This window comes from Oncorhynchus masou, chromosome 12, assembly GCF_036934945.1.
Source record: "Oncorhynchus masou masou isolate Uvic2021 chromosome 12, UVic_Omas_1.1, whole genome shotgun sequence".
Lineage (NCBI taxonomy): Eukaryota > Metazoa > Chordata > Actinopteri > Salmoniformes > Salmonidae > Oncorhynchus > Oncorhynchus masou.
In genome coordinates, this window is record NC_088223.1 from 82,264,713 (window position 1) to 82,277,154 (window position 12,442).

The 12,442-nt window shown below is 41.2% G+C and overlaps 1 pseudogene; it reads left to right on the forward strand.

Annotated features, from left to right (window-relative positions):
* The first annotated feature begins 558 nt into the window (after positions 1-558).
* Positions 559-7,311, forward strand: LOC135549409 (transmembrane protein 126A-like; annotated as a pseudogene).
* Positions 7,312-12,442: the final 5,131 nt, after the last annotated feature.

Consider the following 12,442-nt stretch of genomic DNA (forward strand, 5'->3'; position numbering starts at 1 on the left):
TACACATTTCATATATTCTTTGCGAAATATCTGGAACTTCCTCGTCCTCTTTTTTTCCCTGTTCCTTGGCAGCTGTCACATCACCACGTTTTTGATTCCCAAGTCTACAACCACGAAGTAGAAAGCAGCAGCATCAGTACCAGTTTTACCAATAGAGAATAATAGAGGCCTCTAGTGGCTAAAAGGCCTTACTAGCATGGGACGCGCCGTTGAAGGTTTCCACCATTTTAATGTAGTCAACTGGGTGGGACTTACAACTTCATTGGCTGATCCTTCCTGGTGACCCTGGTGGAGTCACCTCCAACTGGGTCATCAGGAGGGATCAGCCAATCGGGAAGAAGAAAAATGACTACTTGACAAAGGAGATTGGCTCAAAGCGCTGCCCATGCTGTCAGACACTATAACGGCATAGATTAGTCCTATATATCTCTATGGCTTTACCTTAGCAGTGGCGAGGTTGGTTACTACCCCTTGATTGACAAAACATTACATCAAATGGCATGTCGAGTATTTTGTCCATACTCGGGCTTACTTGCCTCTTGAGTCCCCAACAACCAGATGTGCCGGTTTTCAGGTGAGACTGAAAGGGCCCGTACTCCGTGGTACTTGGGATCCTTGAGACGTCGATACCCTAATGTAGTTGAAATTTTAAATAGTTATGGTACAGTTATTATTGGGTAAGGGTTTGGAGTATGGACGTCCCTTACAAAAAAAATGTAACTATATTTTAAGACGAGTAAATACGCTACGAATAAAAAAGCTGTTAGAATTATAAGTGTCCTTCTGTAATGTGATATTCTACCCCCTAGCCCAATTGTCCTTCGTGTCCTATTTATATATACTTGTGTTCGCCCATATACTTTCTGTATTGATTTGTTAAAAAATAATTTTAAAAAAAGTTTTAAAAAAAAAAAAAAAAAAAAGAGTGTGGACCTCCCAAGGGTTCGTGATAGTACTGACCAAAAGAGAGCCTGTGCTGGGACTTCCGCTTTTGTAAATTAACCTGGGCTGCGTTCAGTACGTTCTGGACTATTAAATTGAACGGAAACGGCGCTCCTGAAAAACGGGGAAGTTGTGGGTTGGGGAACGCTTTTTTATTAACAACAAATCATTACATAAAGCACATGAGGGAACACAAGCATACATAGATTACAAACAATGGATAATTGAGCTAGGGGGTACAATATCACATTACAATTACACAAGGACCTTAAGGGACATACAAATACTTACAATTCGAACAGCTTTTGTAAAGAATCCAAACAGTATATCTCCACAATTGTGTAAAATCTTCATAAATGTGTTCAATTATAAACCTACTGATGTCTTTCCACGGTTTTCTTACATGCATACAATGCCAAAAAAGATGCAACACTGTTTCTGGGTGGTCATTACAAAAGGAGCAATTTGAGTTGATGTTTTCCTTAAACTTCTTCATATAGTGTTTGGCAGGATAATGTTTATGAATAATTTTAAAGGAAACTTCCTTAATTGTGTTAACAAGTAGGTATGTGTGTGGCAACATCCAAACTTTTTTACAACAGATATTATCAATAAATCCATTCCAATAAGGCATGACATAATACAACATCCTGCTGAAACAAGGTTTGTATCGCTCTGTTGTTGAATGGACCAAAAGAGAAAAAAAATCTTTCCTACTAATGAGTCAATAGAAGGTAGGCTCTGAGTGAGATACACCTGCTGGAGCGCGTGCTACGGGTGGGTGTTGCTATCGTGACCAGGGAACTGAGATAAGGCAGAGCTTTACCTAGCATGGACTTGTAGATGACCTGGAACCAGTGGGTCTGGCGACGAATATGGAGCGAGGGCCAGCCGACTAGAGCATACAAGTCGCAGTGGTGGGTGGTATAAGGTGCTTTAGTGACAAAACGGATGGCACTGTGATAAACTGCATCCAGTTTGCTGAGTAGAGTGTTGGAAGCTATTTTGTAGATGACGTCGCCGAAGTCGAGGATCGGTAGGATAAGTCTGGAAGGAGAGTTTACAGTCAAGACAGACACCTAGGTACTTATAGATGTCCACATATTCAAGGTCGGAACCATCCAGGGTGGTGATACTAGTCAGGCGTGCAGGTGCAGGCAGCGAATGGTTGAAAAGCATACATTTGGTTTTACTAGCGTTTAAGAGCAGTTGGAGGCCACGGAAGGAGTGTTGTATGGCATTGAAGCTTGTTTGGAGGTTAGATAGCACAGTGTGCAAGGCCGGGCCGGAAGTATATAGAATGGTGTCGTCTGCGTAGAGGTGGGTCAGGGAATCGCCTGCAGCAAGAGCAACATCATTGATATATACAGAGAAAAGAGTCGGCCTGAGAATTGAACCCTGTGGCACCCCCATAGAGACTGCCAGAGGACCGGACAGCATGCCCTCCGATTTGACACACTGCCCTCTGTCTGCAAAGTAGTTGGTGAACCAGGCAAGGCAGTCATCAGAGAAACCAAGGCTACTGAGTCTGCCGATAAGAATATGGTGATTGACAGAGTCGAGTAGCTGCTGGGGGGGGCGGATCTGTTGGCCGAGGTTGGAGTAGCCAGGCGGAAGGCATGGCCAGCCGTTGAGAAATGCTTGTTGAAGTTTTCGATAATCATGGATTTATCGGTGGTGACCGTGTTACCTAGCCTCAGTGCAGTGGGCAGCTGGGAGGAGGTGCTCTTGTTCTCCATGGACTTCACAGTGTCCCAGAACTTTTTGGAGTTGGAGCTACAGGATGCAAATTTCTGCCTGAAGAAACTGGCCTTAGCTTTCCTGACTGACTGAGTGTATTGGTTCCTGACTTCCCTGAACAGTTGCATATCACGGGGACTATTCGATGCTATTGCAGTCCGCCACAGGATGTTTTTGTGCAGGTCGAGGGCAGTCAGGTCTGGAGTGAACCAAGGGCTATATCTGTTCTTAGTTCTGCATTTTTTGAACGGAGCATGCTGATCTAAAATGGTGAGGAAGTTACTCTTAAAGAATAACCAGGCATCCTCAACTGACGGGATGAGGTCAATGTCCTTCCAGGATACCCGGGCCAGGTCGATTAGAAAGGCCTGCTCACAGAAGTGTTTTAGGGAGCGTTTGACAGTAATGAGGGGTGGTCGTTTGACTGCGGCTCCGTAGCGGATACAGGCAATGAGGCAGTGATCGCTGAGATCCTGGTTGAAGATGGCGGAGGTGTATTTGGAGGGCCAGTTGGTCAGGATGACTTCTATGAGGGTGCCCTTGTTTAGAGATTTAGGGTTGTATCTGGTGGGTTCCTTGATGATTTGTGTGAGACTGATGGCATCTAGCTTAGATTGTAGGACTGCCGGGGTGTTAAGCATATCCCAGTTTAGGTCACCTAACAGAACAAACTCTGAAGCTAGATGGGGGGCGATCAATTCACAAATGGTGTCCAGGGCACAGCTGGGAGCTGAGGGAGGTCGGTAGCAGGCGGCAACAGTGAGAGACTTATTTCTGAAGAGAGTAATTTTTAAGATTAGTAGTTCGAACTGTTTGGGTATGGACCTGGAAAGTATGACATTACTTTGCAGGCTCTCTCTGCAGTAGACTGCAACTCCTCCCCCTTTGGCAGTTCTATCTTGACGAAAAATGTTATAGTTGGGTATGGAAATCTCAGAATTTTTGGTGGCCTTCCTGAGCCAGGATTCAGACACGGCAAGGACATCAGGGTTAGCAGAGTGTGCTAAAGCAGTGAGTAAAACAAACTTAGGGAGGAGGCTTCTGATGTTGATCTTGCATGCATATGCATATTTCTGTTAGGGAACGTCTACTCTGAAGTGCATATGTACAATAACTAAATTTGCCTTTGCACTCACTCTAAATGTGATTTTAAAAAACCTTTGCAAAGAGTAAAGCCTACTAAACTTAGTCCACTCTGTTCATAACATATTCTAGTTTTGGCAACTGTATTGAGTTTAAATGTTTAATCAATGATAAAATTAGCAAAATCTGTCTCATTCCATCTTCTCCCACTGCCAACCAGTGAGCTTCCTCTCACTATCATATTAGGTAGTGAGTGGAAACGCCAAGCGGATGCTTCACATTTATACATCCGGTGAAATATCGGTCTCATTGTTCTATTTGTGACGGTATCACTGAAAACCACTATCATCCACTTATTTCAACCCCGCAGAGAGTGTGGAGTACTGACCAATATCATTTGGTGTGAAAGGTTCAGAGGTAACTCTGGTGCAAATGGTTTAAAATGGCTGTGCCCTTCCTCAAAATAATGATACTAAAGAAGAAAATATTGAAACAGTTATACGTTTACAGCACATACATTAGAGCTGAGACATCGGTAACGGAGAGTACAGCAATACATTTGACTGGTGTTATTGCAGTGTTTCTGCTTATTAGCGTATGCTCACTGAACTAGGCTGTTTAAACGGGATTTTATTCAATTGAATGTTAGCTATCTTAAATTAGCTATTTGATTCACTCTTATCGAACGTATCGCATACATGTCTACTCAGCCCTGCATTGTTGGTGGACACTGACATTACATTGCAGGTCATCTTGCTTAATGTGTCAGAATTCAGCAATGTACAAAAAGGCACCGGCTGCACAGTCCCCAGAGCTGTGATCGTTCAAATGATAGTGGAAAGATTTGAACGGCTGCCTGAACTTGACAGGTACGTTTTTGTATGCCTATGCCTAGACATGCCTTAATAGCCTTTTGCCCCCATCATAACATGTAACTGTTGTTCAACAGGAAAATCTTCACCTATGGCCCCAAGTATCTGGGAGGTAATGGGGCATTAGTAGGACTGATTGCCAACAGCTTATACAGGGGCACTGAATGTCACTCAAGGGTGTTTTACTTCAAATCTCCCAATGGCTGTCCTACCATTCTTGACAACACTGGCCATGTATGATGTAGCTGTATCAAAACCATTTATTGTCTGGTGGGTGTGTGTTTGTTGCAATTATTTTCTACAATATTTTTATGGTTTCTGAATTGAATTTGAAACCTCTTAAACTCATTTATGTAACCTTAATTGCCCAACCTGTGTCCTGATAAGAGGTGCACTTGTCAGTGCAGTTGGCATATATCCTATACTGTTGGCTTTGCCTGTGAATGCAGGCCTTGCAACCAGGTATGTACAACTGTCTTTCCGGGAGTATGGTGATGTTGCTCTTGACTTAGGCCAAGGCCGGCAGATGGCGATAGTTTGCATTTTACTGTCCAAATGCATTGTATGCAGCCTGCAATACATTTGTATCTTGTGGACCGGTTAGTACCTTACTTCATTCAGGCTGCCTAGGCTTCGATTTCCTCCTGGCTTCGATCCTCCTTACAAAGGCAATCAGCAGTAGAAACAATTAAGCGGCCTCCCCACCCCTGGTTCAGTAAAAAGCTGAGGGAAGGGGCACGAGGAAAGTTAAATCACTCAAATTCTAAGACAGAGCTAGAGATGCAAGGATTGACCATCCATGATATCAAAATTATAGTTTTAACCATGTTTGAGGCTATATAGTGTTTGTTTACAAACGGAGTAAAACAAGCTTACATTTTGAGTTCTGATGGTGTACGACAGTTAAACTAAGCTCATGAGGAAGTTTTTCTTTAAAAATCAATGGGCACAAAACTGGATGAAACGACTGCTGATTGCACCATTAACTTAATTTAATGGATGAAAACAATTAGGAAAATATGGGCACTTACGCAAAACCATTTTCCACCACCGTGCAAGTGGCAAAATAATAATCCCAGATGTTGAGTACTGCGTTCAACCAATCAGGTTGCTGCAGTCTGTTTTTCACTCATAACCTAACGCAGCGTTGTATCGCATTAGTGGAAACCAATATTTTTACATTCTGGAATGTTCAATTGAACGCTGCTGTACTGAATGAGAAGTTTAAAAAATGGACGGCGTTGGGTTGTAGGAATGCTGTCACTCATTGTTATACCCACCAAATGGGAGCAAATGTACATTAGTCTGTTCAAAAATGTACAATAATGTTTTGGGGAAACGTGTCGTTCAGTACAAACCATTCTGCAAATAGCAAACTGAACACACCGTTCTCAGGGCGGGTTAGCCGGTTTTGACTAGCAGAAGTGACTTTTCATATAGCAGGTTAGGATAATTAGGTTGTTAGGAAAAGGGTTAGCGAAAAGGTTTCATCAACGCGACTCAAATATATCTAAACCTGCCCTGAGAAGTATTCATTTCCGCTAATGCAATGCTACGAATGCAGCAAATATAAAAGAAACGCAACCCCTGGTCTGATCGTTTCAACCGGATAGGTTGAACGCTATACACAACAGTCGGGATCAGCATTTAGCCACTTTCATAAGAAAAGTATACATATCTCCCCATTTAATGAAGTTGAAGAAATCAAAGCTTATGCAGCCCGAATGGAGAATGTTTTCGGGTACAACCCGGTCCAGGAGGCAGTGATATGAATTGTTTGCCAGCAGCATGCAATGCATTTGGACAGTAAAATGAAAACTACTCAATATGCCACTTGCAGGCTACCCACAATGTTTGGATTGGGGAGGGGAAACATCCTAGATCTATCTGTAACTATGGGTTATTCGCCGAGTAACTAGCCAACAAAGGTTTCATCAATACGGTATGAAAGTCCTGCCCACTTCCGGGATCATGTACAACACTTTTTGAATTTCCTTCAACATAAAATTCGTAACGTGGTAATTTTAAAGTGTACAAATTTGTGAATTTATTGACATATACCCGATGTCTTTCATTTAGGTTTTCGTTTTAATAATCGAAAACTTTCATAGAAGGCATTGGGTAATCTACGAACATAATTGTACCTATATTAAATCACAGCATTTTTATGAATTTGACAAAATATTCTTGAAGTTCATCCAGTGTGGGACATGATCCGGGAAGTAGGCTGGACTTTTAATACCGTGGCTGACTGAATTTGCATAATTATTATCAGGTACAATTATTATAATTTATCTAACAGGTACAACACTGCACCAATGCCAGAAAAGGGAAACTGTTATGTGTTAACATTTAGACTACGTTACCCAGCAGGCTATGTGGGCGGGGCAGGTGGTTGAAGAATGCCTTGCATGGCTAAACAAGGAGTTTTCTAGCTGAAGTATACGTTCATTAAAAAGTACTTAAACCTACACCCCGGTTTGTCATTATACAAGGAACAAACATAACATAAACGTGTTTTTGGATGAACATTACCCAACCCATCCTGAGGATCATGGGTGTTGTGATTGTGCTACAGGTTCTCTTTGGCACCTACCTAGGCTCCAGACATTTTGACAGCTAATTGAAGTTGCTTCAGTTGTCCACCTCAGGTGACAAGGAACTTGAGGATTAAAACAGTTTTAAACAAACCTAAAATGTGCAAGGTTGTATTTTTATTAAAGTCCATGAATTTTGAAATCCCAGTTGTACAATTCGAGGGGGTATACCATTTCCAACGGACCTTGTCCAAGGCCGTTTACAGGCAACACAATTCCAATAGTTTTTCACTAATTGGACTTTTGACCAATTAAATAACATCAGAATGGTCTGCCTGTCTGAACAGCCTGTGAATCCACCTTGATTTTGAAGTGGCTAGTATATTAATGAGATGCATAACTGTCTTACCTCACTCAACAAACCAACTCCCATCATTATGCTGTCAAGTTACACATTCAAAATAAATCCTCCCCTTAAGTCAACATTCTTTGATCACTACAAATATAATTTAAATCCAGAATTACACTTTGCTCTGCCCAGAGTACCCCTCACATGCTTTTTACCAGTAGGCCTATGTTCTTACAATTCTTCCCAAGTATCCCCAGGTTGACAAATACTATATTTGCTTCATTGTTTACATTTTAGTTGGTGGCCGCATTCATTGTGCACTATGTAGTGCGGTGGTTCCTAAACTTTTTATAGTCCTGTACCCCTTCAACCATTCAATCTCCAGCTGCGTACCACCTCTAGCACCAGGGTCAGCGTACTCTCAAATGTTGTTTATTTGCCATCGTTGTAAGACTGCCACACACACTACATGATACACTCATTCTTATGTTTAATAAATGTGGCTTTGTCACAACCCAGCTCATAGGACGTGTCAGAGCTCTTACAGGACCAGGGCACAAATAACAAATCAGTAATTTTGCTCTTAACCACCTTACATATGAAACCTAATTTGTTCATTAAATTGTGATTAACTCAACACAGGTTAATGAGAAGAGTGTACTTGAAATGATTCACATAACTCTGCAATGTTGGGATCTTTTGGAGTCTTAAATCATTTTCCACAATCTGTGCCTGTATTTAGTTTTCATAAAAGTGAGGGCCGAGAATTCACTTTCACATAGGTATGTGGGTTGTAAAGGGCATCAGTGTCTTAACAGCGCAATTTGCAAAGGCAGGCTACACTCAGCGCAGCCCTATCCAGAAATATGGCAGTGGCTTCTGATTTAATTCAATTTTCACAGAACCGCATGCTGCAATTTCGACGAGGCTCTCTTGTTCAGATATCGGTAAATGGACTAGAGGCAGGGCATGAAAGGGATAACGAATCCAGTTGTTTGTCATCCGTTTCAGGAAAGTACCTGCATAATTGTGCACCAAACTCAGGTGATTCGCTATATCACATTTGACATTGTCCATAAACTTGAGATAATTTGCACAAAAAAAACAAATGGAAAGACCTGTGTTGTCCTTGTTAATGCAAAGAGCTCCAACTTCTTAATCATAGCCTCAGTTTTGTCCCACACATTGAATATAGTTGCAGAGTCCCTGAAATCCTAGATTCAGATCATTCAGGTGAGAAAAAACATCACCCAGATAGGCCAGTCGTCATGCAAGCGGTCAGATAAGTGAAAATGGTCAGTAAAGAAAACTTTAAGCTCGTCTCTAATTTGTTTTAAAATCACGTCAATACTTTACCCCTTGATAACCAGCGCTGTAAAAGCGTTACATGGTCACTGCTCATATCATTGCATAATGCAGAAAATACACGAGTTCAGGGTCCTTGCTTTAACAAAGGTAACTATTTTCACTGTAGTGTCAAATGTCTTACTAGCCATCGGGCAATTCCGTTGGCAGCAAGAGCCTCGGTGGATGCTGCAGTGTACCCAAGTGGCGTCGGGAGCAACCACTCGTCTCCCTGTCATGGCGTATGCGCCACAAGTAGATACCAACACATCTTGACCACCAAAGTCCATTTGATGTCACAAAGCTGTCCAGTACTTAAAAACGGACACATACCAGGAGCAGTTGACTCGTCCAGCTGTAACGCATATAATTCACTGGCTTGAATGCGAAGCAGTAATTGTTTCAAAACATCTCCTGCCATGACACTGATGCGTTGTGAAAGTGCTGTCCGATGAAGGCATTGTAGTTTTTTGGGCCATTCCCCCGGCATCGTCCCAACCATATCCACAGCAGCAGGAATAATTAAGTCATCCACAAAAGTATGGGCTTGCCTGTCCTATCCACTCGGTAGCTCACCATATAAGACGCTTCTAGACCCTTATTAATGGTATCCGTTGTGGTTATACATGCCTTACCACTCGAAATTCATCTAAATTCTCGCTCAAACTCCCGTGGCATATTTTTCAAATTGTCACGTTTCTTTTCTAGGTTTCCCGTGAGACAGTAACGGTTCATGTGATTGGATGTGAATTATTTGACTAGGCTACCTGTATGACATTGCGTTGTTATTTCACTTTACACAAGATGGTTTAATTTTATTTTTGGCAGTGAAACGAGGCTACTCAGGCGAGGGACAAAAAAATACTCACCCAGATGTATAGCCCCGTTGGAAAATAAATGTTTGAAAATGTGAACAAAAAAAAGGGAATTACATTTTTCGTGGCGTACTCCCGACAGCATTACACGTATCCATTTGGGAATACCCGATGTAGTGGAACACTCGTAGATATATGTAGACCGAACAGGCCAGACATGGATTCACATCTGCTCTATTCATGGCAATTCTAACATTCAAATAGGTTTGCCTACTGAACGTGGCCCACATCAAGTGTGCTTTATGGGATTACCAAATTACTCAGTGTTCTCACTGTAGTTTCATAACCATATGGACAACTGCAATTTAACCTCGGGAGAATGGGGCATTATCTCATCACTGAAATTAGTAGAGGACAGAATTCAAAACAGATTGCGCAGAACATTGTACTGCAATTAACTTGTAAAATGCTTCTGTGTTTGAAGTGGAACCCCAGCTAACAGCCATTAAATAACATACCTAGTTCAATATACATGTTATACCGTAATGCTAAATGTTAATTAAAATATGCATTAGGTGATTTTCAAAATCCAGAAGTTATAAAAACTGTTAGTTTTTACTTGGCATATGTTTACTTAATAGATCCATTGGCGATTTTAGTGGTAAGAAATTACACCTCAGAATCAGGATCACGATACAATGGTTCTGTTTAAATCCAGGCCTACCTCAAAGCTGTGTGTTAAATGCCCATAAACAGAGGGTCCTAAATTATTTCAAATGGACACTTCAGGATTTTGGCAATGAGGCCCTTTTTCTACTTCCCTAGTCAGATGAGCTCATGGATATAATTTTTACGTCTGTGTGCAATATGAAGGAAGTTTAGGTAGTTTCACGAGCCAATATAAACTAGCATTAGCGCATGCTAGCAGATAGTGCATTGACTTGGAAGTCTATGGGTAACGCTAGTTAGCAATTGCGATACCGTTACAGATCAACTTCCTTCAAACTATATTCAGACAATGGTATCCACGAGTTCATCTGATGGGGAAGTTGATAACGGGTTTGTTTAGGATTTGACGCCTTTAACACAAAGGCCCCCCCAAAAAGCGTGCAACATACCCTATGTGCATAAGGAAAATGTTGAGTGACCTGACATGAAAACAAAGGTCTGAGAGTGCCAAATACTAAGGTAGTGCAACTGACAAACAATGCAAAGATGGTTCAATTAGGATTGTACAGTAAAAAAATGGAATCAAATTGAGTTATATCAAGCCAGTTAGGGAAGGTACTTCAGGAGTAACATTTGTATAGTGATATGACAATCTATTTATATTGGCTATTGCCATCACCTCGCAGGCCAACCACACATTCCAAAATATTGGTTGAGGAAACCATTTTACCTGTGTAGGATACATTCAAATTTTTAGTGCAAAAGAGCCTTCAATTATAGTACAGGTCATAGAAGACTAGTGCATAACTACCAGTATACCACACACATTCATAATTCGGCGGCAGGAAGCCTAGCAGTTAGGAGCATTGGACCAGTAAACGAAAGGTCGCTGGTTCGAATCCACAAGCAGACTTGGTTAAAAAAATCTGACGTACCCCTGAGCAAGGCACTTTACCCCAATTGCTCCTGTAAACCACACTGGATTAGTCTGCTAAATTAATACACATGTAAATGATTCCTTACCCTGACAGTGGTCTATGGGCCAGGAGTCTAAATCCAATTGTGATTTCTTTTTTTTCCCTTTTTAAAGCCACTCAATGCTAACAAAAAAAATCAATGGTCGCGATGAAGGCACCCGTGAAGTGTTAACTTTTGGCCAAATTACCTTTCGTGATTCAAACAAAGTCATTGAATTGATTTCAATTTATTTACCAGTGAATTGTTCAAAATTGGACAGTAACCACCACTCCCATTGATTTTTAGTTAGCAGTGGCTAAAGTTGGCTGGAGTTCAGTGGCTGTTTTTAAGAAATCCAAATTGCAGCCAACTGGCTCCTGGTCTACTTTCAGTGCAAAAAAAACAATTTAACTGTAAAGGTCTTAAATACCAAACGTATTCTAATGGCACAACAATTAAACCAACAGCACCACTACTTGGTTTGCTACAAATCTGCGTGATCACAGGGCTGGAGAAATATAAGCACTCAATTCATAGGATGCATGCACTGACTGTCCACATGACAGTTAACCATATTTTGAAGCTAGTGTATATAAACAAAGATATTCTTTAAACAATGGATTACAAAACAAATTGGGGGTTATGGTTTCAACTGTGTGTTTTGATTGGGGTCCCTGAAAATCATGTACACCTCAAGTAATCAGCAAAATGCACCAGACTTAAAAATGTTCTGTGTTTTAACAGGCTCTCAAACCCTTTTACGGTTTCTTATGTCCAACATATATGCACATATGGCAAAATATTCCAGATTTTTCACAACAGTTTAGTTTGCAGTGCATGCCCAAAATAAGTAGCCTTGCATGCCACCACCTGTGAATTTTAGCCACCTACCTATACCCACAGATTCTTGGAAGAATACAACTTAATGCCCCCTGAGCTTACGCCATGATAGTTTGAAACAACCTTATTTTGGGCTATGTATAGAATAAATATAAATGCAAACTATCATTTCGATCTCATCAATAGCTTCATCTATGAATTTGAAGGTGGTGACATTTCTCCAACCCATCCTTTGGCTTTATAGCAAACAAAAAGTGTTTGGGTCTGAAAAACAAATTAAGGACGGTACCTTTT